The following is a 12,670-nucleotide window of genomic DNA, read 5'->3' on the forward strand; positions in this document are numbered from 1 at the left end:
AGTCCTACATTTTTGTCTATCATAATTTCAGCTGTTAATCTGAACAGCTGACATTTTGTTGATATAATTAGTGTTAAAATATACTAACATTAATGCAGTGTTACTAATATTACAGGATGGTACTTTCATTTTAATTTCAGAACTGACAGTGTTAATAATCTGGTTTTTTTCAGGTTTCTCACGTAATTAAAACTAGTTTTAAAGGAAGATTGAGTTGGCTCACATACATGTATATAGGCCAGGAAACTATTAAAAGGTCCAGTGACATTACAACTTCACTTTCATGCTAGCCATCGTTATTATACTGCGGCTCATTAATTCTCAGACACTATTCCTGAAAAACTTAAAATTTTAATTTTACTTGGAGTGGAAAAATTGAGTGTATTTTATATAAATACATAAATTTGTATTCATAAATCTAGATTAGAAACATGCATTTAACAAATGGAAAAGCATACCAAAAATAAAGACTTTTTTAAATAATGCAAGACTTCACTGGACCCTTAGTCACATTTTCAACTTGTTCTTTTTTTTTCGAGACAGGATTTCTCTGTGTAGCTTTGGCTATCGTGGACTCACTTTGTTGACCAGGCTGGCCTCGAACTCACAAGAGATCCGCCTGCCTCTGCCTCTGCCTCCTGGGTTGCTGGGATTAAAATTAAGCACCATCGCACACGGCTCTTCTTATTTACTGGACAACCAATATCCCTAAAAATCTTCATTAGGAACAGGTATGTTTTGCACCTTATGCTGTTTTTAGGGGTGTACCTGAACCAGCTCTAGAGTAGTAAAGTTTCGCCTCTTTTACGAATCAATCTTTCTTCTTGCTTCAGTATTAAGGTCTTATTACCCGATGAATATGAATTTCTTCGGTGCGTGAACGCATGTGCACCACATGCACACAAAGGCCGGAAGAGGTTGTTGGATGCACCTGTTAGTGAGCAGCCATATGGGTGATGGGAAACTAAGCCTGGGTCCTCTGCAAGAGCTTCCAGCGTTCCTCACCACTGCCAGCTCTCCAGGTCCTCCCCCTCCCCCAGTTAAAAAAGCCACTTTCAAACATTAACAGGCCTTTCTTTGCCACTACAATTTACAAAGCAAAAGGAAAATATTGCGGGAAGAATGCCACTGCTATGCTGTGTCCTCATTGGTGTCCTTTAGTGCTCTCTAAAACGTTAATATAGTTTTCTTATGCTTCGAAAGCTTGAGATGATCCTATAGAAATTAATATTTTTATATGTAACTATAAATATGTAATGGACATTTGATAAAAGGGTACACACCACGATTCCAGTAATTTTTTTCCCCAGGAACAGAGAGTTGCATTGTTTTAAAATATGGTGACATGGTGAAAGGCGCTGTATTCCCTTTGAACATACTCATGTAACAGACCATGTACTTGATGGGGGTTGGTGGCGAAGGATCAAGATCCAGGTCTAGCTTAGCTCAGTTCGGAACAAAGACGTCTCTGAAAAAAGGCTCCTCTCTTCGATGCAGGGCCGCCTGACTTTGCTTCAGTCCGCACGTGGGGTGCGGGGATGATGACTGGCAAACCCCGACCCTCCCAAACCTTAAGCGCATCCGCCCAGCTCCGGCTTCCGGGTACCCTGAGGGTGGTCCAGGAGCGGGTGTCCGTTCTCGCGCCCACCTTTCTGGCGAGACCGGAAACCGACGCAGAGCTCGGGGCTGGGTTCCTCACCTTCCTCCTCTCACACCGCCCACGCCCTCTCCGCTCGCCCCACCGCCACCTGCGCGCGCGCCCCAGCGCCGGTGCCCGCCCCCCTTGCCCGCCTCTCGATGGCTGCCAATCACAGCTTTTCGCAGTTCCCTGGTTACCGAAACAACGGTCCCTGGGCGCCTCGGCCACGCCCCCCCGGAGCAGCTTCCCGCCTTTCGTGGCCTTCGCCCAATCAGCAGCGTCCGAGTATTCCTTGGTTCCCGCCCCCCCGTCCCCGCCCTCCTGAAAACCCGCCCCCTTTCTCCTGCGCGGCGGAGTCACCTGACCTGCAGGCGCGCCCTCGGAGGAAACCAGGAAGGGGCGTGAGCGTGAAGGGGCGGGGCGCGAGAAGAAAGCGGCGGGGGATGCCGGGAGTGGGGCGGGGAGAAAGCCTGTCAGTCGGATCTCGCGAGAGAGGACGGAAGCCTGTGGGAGCCCGTGGCCTTTAAAGTGCGATTCAGCCCTCTCCTCCGGGGCTAGTTTGTAAACACGGCTGGGCTCCGGGCTCCCGGGTGGCTGAAGGGACCATGAATTAGTGACCTGGAGAGGTGAGTAATGGTTGGAAGGGCCACCGGCTTGGAGGCTGCAGGGATGCAGAGGAAGAAGGGGCTAACATGGCGACGTCGCTGCCTGTAGTCCCCACCCCCCGCCTTCCCCCCCTTTGGCGCCCCTGCTGTGGACCCCAACCCTCGGGACGGCAGTGGCCGCGCCGCCGCCTCCGGCCTGGCGGACCGAGCGGACCGTTAGGTAACGCGGCTGCGGCTGCGGCCCCTCCCTCGCGCGCTTTCCCGAGGCTGAGCGAAAAGGAATAACGGCTCCTCTCAGACCCCTCCCTCCGATTTATCATCCTCCAGAGGTCCCCGGGGCGTCCTTCGGATCCGCCCAGCTGACGGGGAGACCCCCGCCGCAAGCCCTTGGTCGGGCCGCGAGAGGGCCCACGCTGGGCCCCCCACCCAGGACTCAGGCGATCGAGGACCGCGGGGTTTGGGATGGTGCGGTGCACAAGGATTGGAGAGCGTGGCTGACAATCTGGCCGGGGTCTCCGGCTACGGTGGAGCGTGATGGAGCCAATGGTATGGAGGAGCTGGGAGCTGGGGGTCTCGGCCCTTTCCGTCCTTTCTGCCACCCGCACACTTCCCGCCACCCCCCACTTTTTCCAGGTGGGGCGGGGCTGAGGTGTGGGTGCAGGTTGATTCTGCTGTTCCCCCTCCCCCCCTCCCGTTTACCTCGACGGGTGTTCTGCAGAGCTTTTGTAGGGAAATAATATGTGCCTTTTATTAATACCCTAAGGACAAGGGAGAGAGGTAGGTGTGTGTGTCTCCCCGTAGTGTTCGCTCAATGAACCAGACCTAGGAGGAGCTGTGAACTATTTTTATGCACCTAGATAATATAAAATTGTCTCATATTAATGGGAGCCTTAGAACCGAGGAGGTCGAGTAAAATAACTGTCACTATAAGGGAGTAAAAGGGATTACTCATGATAGACCTTTAGGCTTGTTGACCAACACCTAGATTACCTTGTGGAAGTTTCTCAGGGATTATAAATTATGGAGACATTCATTCATACCAAGCATGTAATGCTGTATTTGATATCAGACCAAACACTGTTCTCTGAGTTCATTTTGTCTTCTTTGAAGAAATTCTTAACCCCTGCACTTGCCATTGTCAAGTAATAGCCATTCCAGGAATGGCCTGGGTCTATTGCACCAAAATTGTAAAGGTCAGACTTTAGAAAAGCTTATTTTAAGACAATTAATTCTATGTGATTTCCTGAAATAGAGACGCAGTAGGAACCTATTGGAAGAATCCCTGCAATAAACTTTTTTCAAAAGTATAGAAATATTTTGTAGAGTATTTTAAGAACATCTCTGTATAAGTCAAGAAAACTAAGTTCATGGATCTTTAAGGCCATCAATAGTTAAGTGATAATTAAGCTTCTAGGTATTAAAAATAATTAAAACAATTTTTTTTTTCAAATTTGTAGTGTGTATTTTACCCTCCTAAGGTGTTTTTCAGTCTTTGTTCTTTTGAAACAGGTTTTCTCTGTGCAGCGCTGGCTGTGTTGGAACTCTTCGTAGACCAGGCTGGCCTTGAACTCACAACCTGCCTCTGCTTCCCGAGTGAGTGATGGGATTAAAGGTCTAAGGCATTATACCTGGCAGTTCTTTGATATCTTAAATTTTAGAGAAGAGCTTTCAAGGACATTGTCTATTTTATTTTTGATACAAGGTATCAAAATACTCCTGTAGATTACATAGAAATCTCTTTAACTCTACTAGACTCTTTATTTTGTATTTGGAGCATTATATTATCAAATACATTACTTAGAAATTCTGGCATTTATTTTTTATTTGGAGGAGCACTCTTAAAGATGGTGGTAGAAATAGTTATGTCAGCCCTTTAACAATAATTGGAGGGGTGCTTTTATTTGTATTAAAATTTTAAAGCTGTATTATTTTGAAATGATACTATCCACTAAAATCATGGCCAACATTAAATCAAGAAATCTACATTTTAAAAATTTTTAAATCTTGAAAACTTTAGTTTTAATTATTTATCTGTAGTCTCCTAATTAATTATATTGCTAAATCTGCTTTACCAAATATGCTGTTTCCACTCATTCTTGCCTTTGGGCTCTTCCAATGTGATATGTGCTTCTGTGAACTGGTATTACTTTCTCTGTTACTCTTATTGAAGTGCCTTTAGAAAGGTTATTAAATTTTTCATATTTAAAGCACATTTTTTACTGGAACCCTCCTTGATTAGAATTCAATGAAAGTAATTGGATAATTCAGTTGGCCTCTATGAAAATTACTACATATAGTACTTTACTCCCTGTATTAACTAGTAGCCTACAAAAACCACCTAGCATTGTTATATAGTCAGTAAGTAGTTCAACATTTTGTGTTTATCTTATATTCACATCTATTTCTTTAGACTGAAAATTTCCCTGAGATGCAGTTTGTTCTGTGTATTTTTTAAGAGTTATTTATTCATTTTATGTATATGAGTGATCTGTTTTTACACACACCAGAAGAGGAAATCAGATTCCATTACACATGTGTGAGCCACCATGTGGGTGTGTGTTTTGCTTGCAAATACATATATGCACTATTTATGTGCATAGAGGACATCTTAAATCCTGAATTCCCAAAACTAGAGTTAAGGATTGTTGTGAGCCATCATGTGGGTGCTGAGAACCTGTTTTAGCTTCTCTTCAAGAACAGTAGGTACTCTTAACTAACTCGCGAGCCTTTTTTTTTTTTTTTCCCATGCATGCTAGGAAATCTCTTTTTATTTTGGTTTTTCCAGACATTGTTTCTCTATGTAGCTTGGCAGTCCTGGAACAGGACAGGCTAGCCTCAAACTCACAGAGCTCTGCCTGCCACTCTCCTCCTGAGTGCTGGCATTAAAGGAATGTGCCACCACTGCCCTGCTGGAAAGTGGGCAGCTCCTTTTTATTGAGTTGTATATCTGTCTATATGTACAAAAACCTCTCTATGATTTGGTTTGTTTCTATGTTTATGTGTATATGTCTGTCTGCTTGTCTGCCTTCTTGTCTGTGTAGGGATTGGCATATGTATGGGGGTTAAAGGTCAACTTTAAAGAGTATTTGTTCTATTGATTTTGAGGATGGATCCCTGGTCCTCAGGCTTGGTGGCAAGTGATTTACCTACTGAGCCATCTCATTAGCCCTGTTTGTAACTCTGGTGTTGAAGAAATAGTGGTCAACATCACTTCTTTTTAAGATTTATTTGTTTTATGTATACGAATGCTCTATCTGCATGCACACCTGCATGCCAGAAGAGGGCATCAGATCACATTATAGATGGTTGTGAGCCACCATATGGTTGCTGGGAATTGAACTTAGGACCTCTGGAAGAGCAGTCAGTGCTCTTAATCACTGAGCCATCTCTCCAGCCACAGACATCACTATTTTTTGTCTGTGGGGAAAAATCCTAGAAAGGCACTTTCTTTGTGATGTTTCTCAAAAATTAAAACATTAATGTATCATTTCATAGAAAATGGAAGAATGTCATAAGTCTTTAAGGCCATTGATAATTGTAATTATGTGTTTTATGTTACACAGATATGAAATGTACAATTATAAACATGTATGTGATATATATGTCTTCTCATTTATTTTGTTGACAAACTGATATTTTCATTTTAAGATAGGCTCTATGATGTTTACTTTGTTCTTTTTGTCATTATGATAATCTTTTGTGTTTTTTTTTTTTTTTTTTTTTGAGTCAGGGTTTCTCTGTGTAGCCTTGGCTGTCCTCGTAGACCAGGCTGGCCTCCAATTCACAGTGATCCACCCGTCTTTGCCTCCCAGGTTGCTGGAATTGTGCGCTTGGGCCATCTCACCCTGCTGGTTATCATTTTTTTAAGGGATTTAAACTTTCATTTTGTCAGTTTATGTGTATAATGTGTTTGTATTGTTTGTATATTGTTACGGCTTGGGTGTGGCAATCAGAACAACTGTATGGAGGCAGTTTTTTCTTCCACTTTCCATGGGTTATGGGTATTGAACTCAGGTTGCCAAGTTCACATAGCAAGTGCTTTGCTGGTTGAGCCATCTCACTGCCCCTAAAATTATAAATATTTATATTTCTTCTCCTCCTCCTCTTCCTGTTTTTTGTTTGTTTGTTTGTTTTGTTTTGTTTTGTTTTGTTTTGTTTTTGGTAATTCTCAATCTTTATCTCCATTAATACCTAAGAATTAAACACTTGAAATACAGTAGTGAGTGGCTTGTTACCGTGAGATCCTTGACAAGGTTCTTAGAGAAACAGAATAATTGTACTTGACAAATTGGAAAATGTAGTTGAGTTATTTCAGTAGTATATGTTTACCTTCATCTGTACCATTTGCTTTTTTTTTTTTTAATTTTTATTTATTTATTTATTTGGTCTTTTTGTTGTTTTTGAGTCAGGGTTTCTCTGTGTAGCCTTGGTTTTCCTGGAACTCACTTTGTAGAGCAGGCTGGCTTAGACTCAGAGATCTGTTGCCTCTGCTTTTCAAGTTCTGGGATTTAAGGCATGTGCCACTTTCAATTTTTAAGTATGTTTTCTAAAATGTTTTCATTTTATCTAATGGTTTCTAAACTTTTGCATTCCAGTTTTTGACTTTTACTCATTTAGTTTTACCTTTCCAAGCATTGTAGTTTTCCATTATATAAATTTTGTGATGTTTGATGATTATGTACAGTTAACCAAGTCACTTAAGCCACTTTATAAACTTCTTGGTATTAAATGTCTGAATGGAAAAAAAAAATGCTTTTAGTTTTTGCTATTTATTTGAGATAGGTTGTCACTCTGTAGTCCAGGCTGGCCTGGAGCTCACTGTGTCTCAGACCCGTGCAGTCCTCCTGCATCAGCCTCCCGAGTCCAGTCATCAGCCACCCTGTCCAGCTAATATTTAGTAAGTTTACTTGCTTAATTTTGAAGACAAGATCTCATTTTGTGGCACTGGCTGCCCTGGAACTCACTCTGTAAAGTGGGCTGGCTATGCTCTACTTTTATTTTAAACATTGAATTAATGAGCATATTTTTGTTTGAGACAAGGTTTCACTGTGTAGCCCTATATTTTTCTATTTCTATTGTTTAAACTTTGTAGTATTTGCTACCTTTTTCTTCCCTTGGTTACATAAAATAATAAACTCAATGGAATTACCTAGAAGGTTATAAATGTTTGTGGAGTTGGCAGGCTCACACTGGCATTTTAGTGAAAGTGTGCTAGCTTTATATCATTTTGCTAACTTTGTTGTTATGATGTGGTTACTTGATTGGGGGTTGTTACTGGAAATAAGTTATTGCTTACTAGTTAAAAACTATATAGTTAATCGATGTACTAGGAAAAGTATCTGTATTCTCTTCCACATCCCTGCTTGTTTCTCTTAGTTTCCCGGAACTTACGACAACTTATGACAGACTGATAACATTGCTTAGATTATGAGCATTTTGCACATTGAACTATTTTCTGATCATAGATTTCATATTAAATTTTCTATCATACATTCTTTGGCACAATGAATGTAGTTTTAGGGTAGTTGTTAGCACCCAAATTGTGAGCTGTGTTATGTTTAGGCAAATCATTTGTTTTCTGTGCCTCAGTTTGCTTTTTTGTTTGTTTGTTTGTTTTTCAAGACATATAGCTTTGCGTGTCCTGGAACTCATGCTGTAAATGAGGCTGGCCTCAGATTCACAGAGATACATGCCTCCTGAGCACTGGGATTAAAGGCCTGGCCCCCACTGCCCAGCCCTCCTCTACCTGTCTGTCTGTCTGTCTGTCTATCATCTATCAACAGGATTTCTCTGCCTCTGCTGGAACTCACTCTGTAAATCAGACTATCCTCAAATTCAGAGATTCGCCTGCCTGCCTCTGTCTCCCAAGTGGTGGGTTTAAAGGTGTAGCCACCACTGCCAGGTAGCTGAGATGTTTTTAAGGAGACCAACACTAAGGCTTGTACATATTTGAATAATGTGTATCTGTGCTCACAGCTGTGTCAGGGGCTTGCTGGTACTCAGCGCATGTCATGGTGATCGCTGTCAGTTCATTCAGAAATTCTCATTTCCTATAGTCCCTCCAGGTGTGCTTATGATGTGATTTGAAGACAGTACAATAGACATTTATTTGGTAGCTTTGGCAACAAATTTGGATTTTTCAGAATCTATAATTTGTTGTAGAATCTACTATTTTAGAATTCCCATAAACCCATTCCAGAATATCATTTTGTTCCCTATGCACCCTTTTTCCCTTCGTGTATTAGTGTAGCATATACATATTTTGAGATTGTAAAAATTGATTACATAGTTTCCACTAAGTCCACTGTCATTTTAGTGAGATCTTTCATACCATCTCTCATGAAGTTAAAGTGCCACAGTTCTAATATTTCTCTTTTGAAGTCTTTACAAAGAATACAGCTAACATAGTTTACCATCAATTCTCAATTACCATGTTAAAAGCTGCTGGTGTCGGGGCTGGAGAGATGGCTCAGTGGTTAAGAGTGCTGTCTGTTCTTCCAAAGGACCAGGGTTCAATTCCTAGCACCCACATGGCAGTTCACAACTGTTTGTGATGCCAATTTCAAGGGATCTGACACCATCACAACAAATGCACATAAAATAAAAATTAAATTATAAAAAAACAAAAAAGTCATTAAATTTTTTTAAAAAGCTGCTGCCATCTTTTGTAATTTATCAGGTATGTTTTAATGTTGAAATATGGATATTCGACTGAGATTTTTTCCTTTCATTTTCTTGAACGTCAACATACCTTCAGAAAGAGCAAAAGAAGTGAACTTACTGCTGTTATATAATGGGAATTATATGTAATCTGTATTTTTCCTCTTTGTAATGATTAGTGAGTTCTTACTACTGATGTTTATTGGCTGATTTTTAAAAATGTGTGTTATGTACCTGCACATCCATGAGGGTGTGTGCATGTTAGTAGGGTTGTTCATTTACATCTGTGCACACATATGGAGGCCTAGCAAAAGTTTGAGTGTTTGTCTGGGTTAGTCTCTACCTTATTTTTAAAGTTTTATCATCTTCATCATAAGCTGCAACTTCTTGCTTTTTTCATGAGTCTTGGAAATTTGAACTCAGGTCTGCATGCTTGCACAAAAAAATAACTTTACCCACTTTTAATTTTTCCAGCCCCAAATGATTATAATTGAGGTGTGATTTTCAATTTCTCATACATAAAATGTGATCTCTAGCGCACCATAAACTACACATAGTAGTAGCCCAGCTATGTAATCTCAGCAGTGGGAAAATATAGGCAAGAAGAGCTGAGGTTTAAGGTTGCCCTTGGCTGCATTGCACGTTCCTTGCTAGCCTTGGTCACTTGAGATTTTACCTCCCAAAACAAAAACAACCTTGGCTTGCCTGGAACTCACTAGAGAGAATCTCTTTCCTTTGCCTCCCAAGTGCTGAGACTGAAGGTATATGTATTATACCTGACCCCCAAATTTTTTATATTTAAAACCTAAAATTTAGTAAGGGGAAGGTAGTAAGTATATTTATTATTCACACGTTTTGAGCAAAACATTATTGTAAACTTTATATAACTTACTCAATTACCAAATCTAAAACCAAGTTATTATTAGTAAAACTTCCTCTATTTTTCATATTTGTCTCTTTTAGTCTATGAATTCTGCCTATTTAACGCCAGGATCAGTGGCCTGGGAATAATTTAAAATAAAGTTTAACTTTAAAAGTAAACTAATTTGTTTTGTGTTTTGTTTTTTCTTTTGCGATAGGGTCTGACTGTGTAGCTCTGCCTGGAGTTGACTGTGTAAGCCAGGTTAGCTTTTTTCTCCCAGAGATCCACCTTTCTGAGCCTCCTGACTGCTGGGATTAAAGACATTGTGTCCAGTATTTCCTTCTTTCTTTCTTTCTTTCTTTCTTTCTTTTTATTAAGGACAACTTTTGTGATATTGGGCAATTGCACTATTTATATACTCATTCTTGTGTTCTTTTGCATCTCATCAACTTTGAGATCAAAGCTTCAGTATATTTTTGGTAATGATATGCCTGGGAAACATCTGTTGAATGTTGTGAGGAGAGAAAAAATTTAAAACTACTGCTTTCCTCATTGAGGTTGGGAAAACATTTCTCAATTTTGAGGAGTTTTATTTTTCCCCATTGATAAACTAAGCATTTCATATCCAGTATATACAAGGATAATACCAAATCCACAGACTAAAGATTAGCTTTATTCTCACAGCAGATTTTGGCATTAAATGTGTAATGTTCAGTTCCTAGCCATAAAAATAAAGAAGTTTGATTTAGTATTAGGAAAATGTACATTTAAAGTCAAAGTAAAATGCAGTGTAACTGTTACATGAACTTAATACTGTTTGAGTTCATGCCCTAGTCTGTATTTTACACAATATTTTCTTAATTCTTTTTTGTGTCCATCAAGTACATGTGAAAATCATAGTGAAATCATAGTATTTACATTTTCTAAGAAAATGTAAACATACTTTAAAAGAAACCCAAACATACTTTAACATTAAATGGGAAATAAATTGTTTTTAGGTTATGGCTATAGGTTTTTAGACTTCATGGACTTAATTTGTTAAGATATTTTGCTGTTCCCAGGGTAGTTCTAAGATTATCTTGTACTTTGTGGTACTTGTGAAGTCACAAGGAAATTATGACACAGAAAAGTCCCTGCCTATTTATATGGTTCTGCTGCCCTTGAATGACCTTGAGATAGAGCACAAGCCTATCCTGGCACCCTAATGTTTTTGTCCACTATAAAGATTTTTTATTACTGACTTACAATACACTTACCATACACTTACCTTACAGTTAAGACTCTAGTGAGAATTTTGTAATTTTGGTTTCTTATTCTTAAAAACATTTCTGTGTTTTTTATATCAGCTTTCCTCACCTTCTGACTTTGTGTGGACTGCTAATATATATATATAATACCAGTTGTGGGGATAAGAGGCTGCTTCACAGCATGTGACTTTGATTTGCCATGCTCTAGCAGCACCATGGTTTTGCCAGCTGCAGATAGTTTCTGTGAGTGTGTGACATTTGGAATTCTGGGAACTTTTCAGAGGCTGTATAAACGCTAGGGCCGTAAGAGGTAGGGTGGCTGTTGTTGGCTGGTTGGTTGTTGGATGCTCTTGGTTGCTGTTTGTCAAGTAGTCTTGCATAAAGAAATAAGAAGAAATTAGATATCCTGATGGTAAAGATCAAACTTGACCTAAGGAATTCAACCCTGCTAATTGTAGGAAGTAGTCTAATGATAACTTTACCCTTTTCCTCAATCTTTTTTCCGCTCTTTTCTAGTGTTAGGGGCTTAAGACAGGTGGAAGAGAGAAAAAGGAACCCACAAAGCAGCAGACACCAGCTACATAGGAGTACAAACTGTTATTTTTGTAGGTCAGGGAGTCTAGATGGCTTGTTGGGTCCTCTGGAAGCCCTCCACTTTAATTGAATCATGAAACCATTGGAAGTATATTTAATAATAAAGTTCTGTGTGTTGTTTCAATATATGTGTAGATTATGTAGTGTTTTAAAACAGGTTAAAAATCTCTCCATAGTCCTCTCACTTCTCCATAGTGAAGCATTCAAAATCCTTTTTCTAGCTTTTATAGAGAAAAGTCCATAACGTTATTTGGAGTAGCTTCTTCTATTCATGTGTAACTTATAACTCCGAGATCAGCTTTCCTCACCTTCTGACTTTGTGTAGACTGCTAATCACCATTGCTTTCATTCTCTTTTTTTTAAGAATGAGTGCATGTGTGTGTTAAATGTGTTTTGTTTACACATGGGTAAGAGAATGCAGCATTTGTTTGGTTTATTTCACTTAATGTAAACTTAATAATCTCTAGTTCTGGTCATGTCACAGATGACTGGATTTCATTGTATGCTTAGAATCTTAAAGCCAAAATCAATGTATTGACGGTGTTATATGCAGTTTGCAGTCACTGGGGAAGAATCCACTTGCAAGATCACTCAAGTTGTTGCTGTGCAGTTGTAGAACTGCTTTCCCTCCTTGTTTCTACCTGCCATGGTTCTATTGCCTTTCCTTCATTCTTAAAGTTATTTTATATCTAGTAAGTGATAATAATATGTTCTAATTTGGGGGGCTGTATGGTAAACATCTTTCTGAAACATTTGATATTTTGGAAGAAACGTTTATAGAATAAGATAAATAGTAGACAAAATGTAAATATAAACTGTTTATCAAATAGTGTAATAAGCTTATTCTCTTCTTCTGTCCTTTTCTCTAGAGGCACTAGATGGCAACTTGGGAAGTGCTGCTTTCTTAGCAAGAGCTTCGAGAGCCCTGTCAACAAAGCAAAGCTCATGGCCCACCAGCTACCAAGGTAAGAGAATTTGAGCTCCTTCCTCCTGCCCAGGAGAGAGAGAGAGAGAGAGAGAGAGAGACATATATCATAAGTACAGATACATCTTGAAGCCAGAG

General features: G+C 39.8%; 1 protein-coding gene across 3 annotated transcripts in view; it reads left to right on the forward strand.

Annotated features, from left to right (window-relative positions):
• Positions 1–2,100: 2,100 nt before the first annotated feature.
• Positions 2,101–12,670, forward strand: part of Atf2 (activating transcription factor 2) — a 68,158-nt gene continuing 57,588 nt past the window's right edge. For 2 of the 3 annotated variants that reach the window (XM_021650428.2, XM_021650429.2), the window contains exons 1-2: positions 2,102–2,265; positions 12,477–12,572. The gene's annotated coding sequence lies outside the window, so the exon portion shown is untranslated. Of the gene's footprint in view, positions 2,266–12,476; positions 12,573–12,670 lie in introns of all 3 variants that reach the window. The other variant, XM_021650430.2, reaches the window with a different exon arrangement.

This window comes from Meriones unguiculatus, chromosome 8, assembly GCF_030254825.1.
Source record: "Meriones unguiculatus strain TT.TT164.6M chromosome 8, Bangor_MerUng_6.1, whole genome shotgun sequence".
NCBI lineage: Eukaryota > Metazoa > Chordata > Mammalia > Rodentia > Muridae > Meriones > Meriones unguiculatus.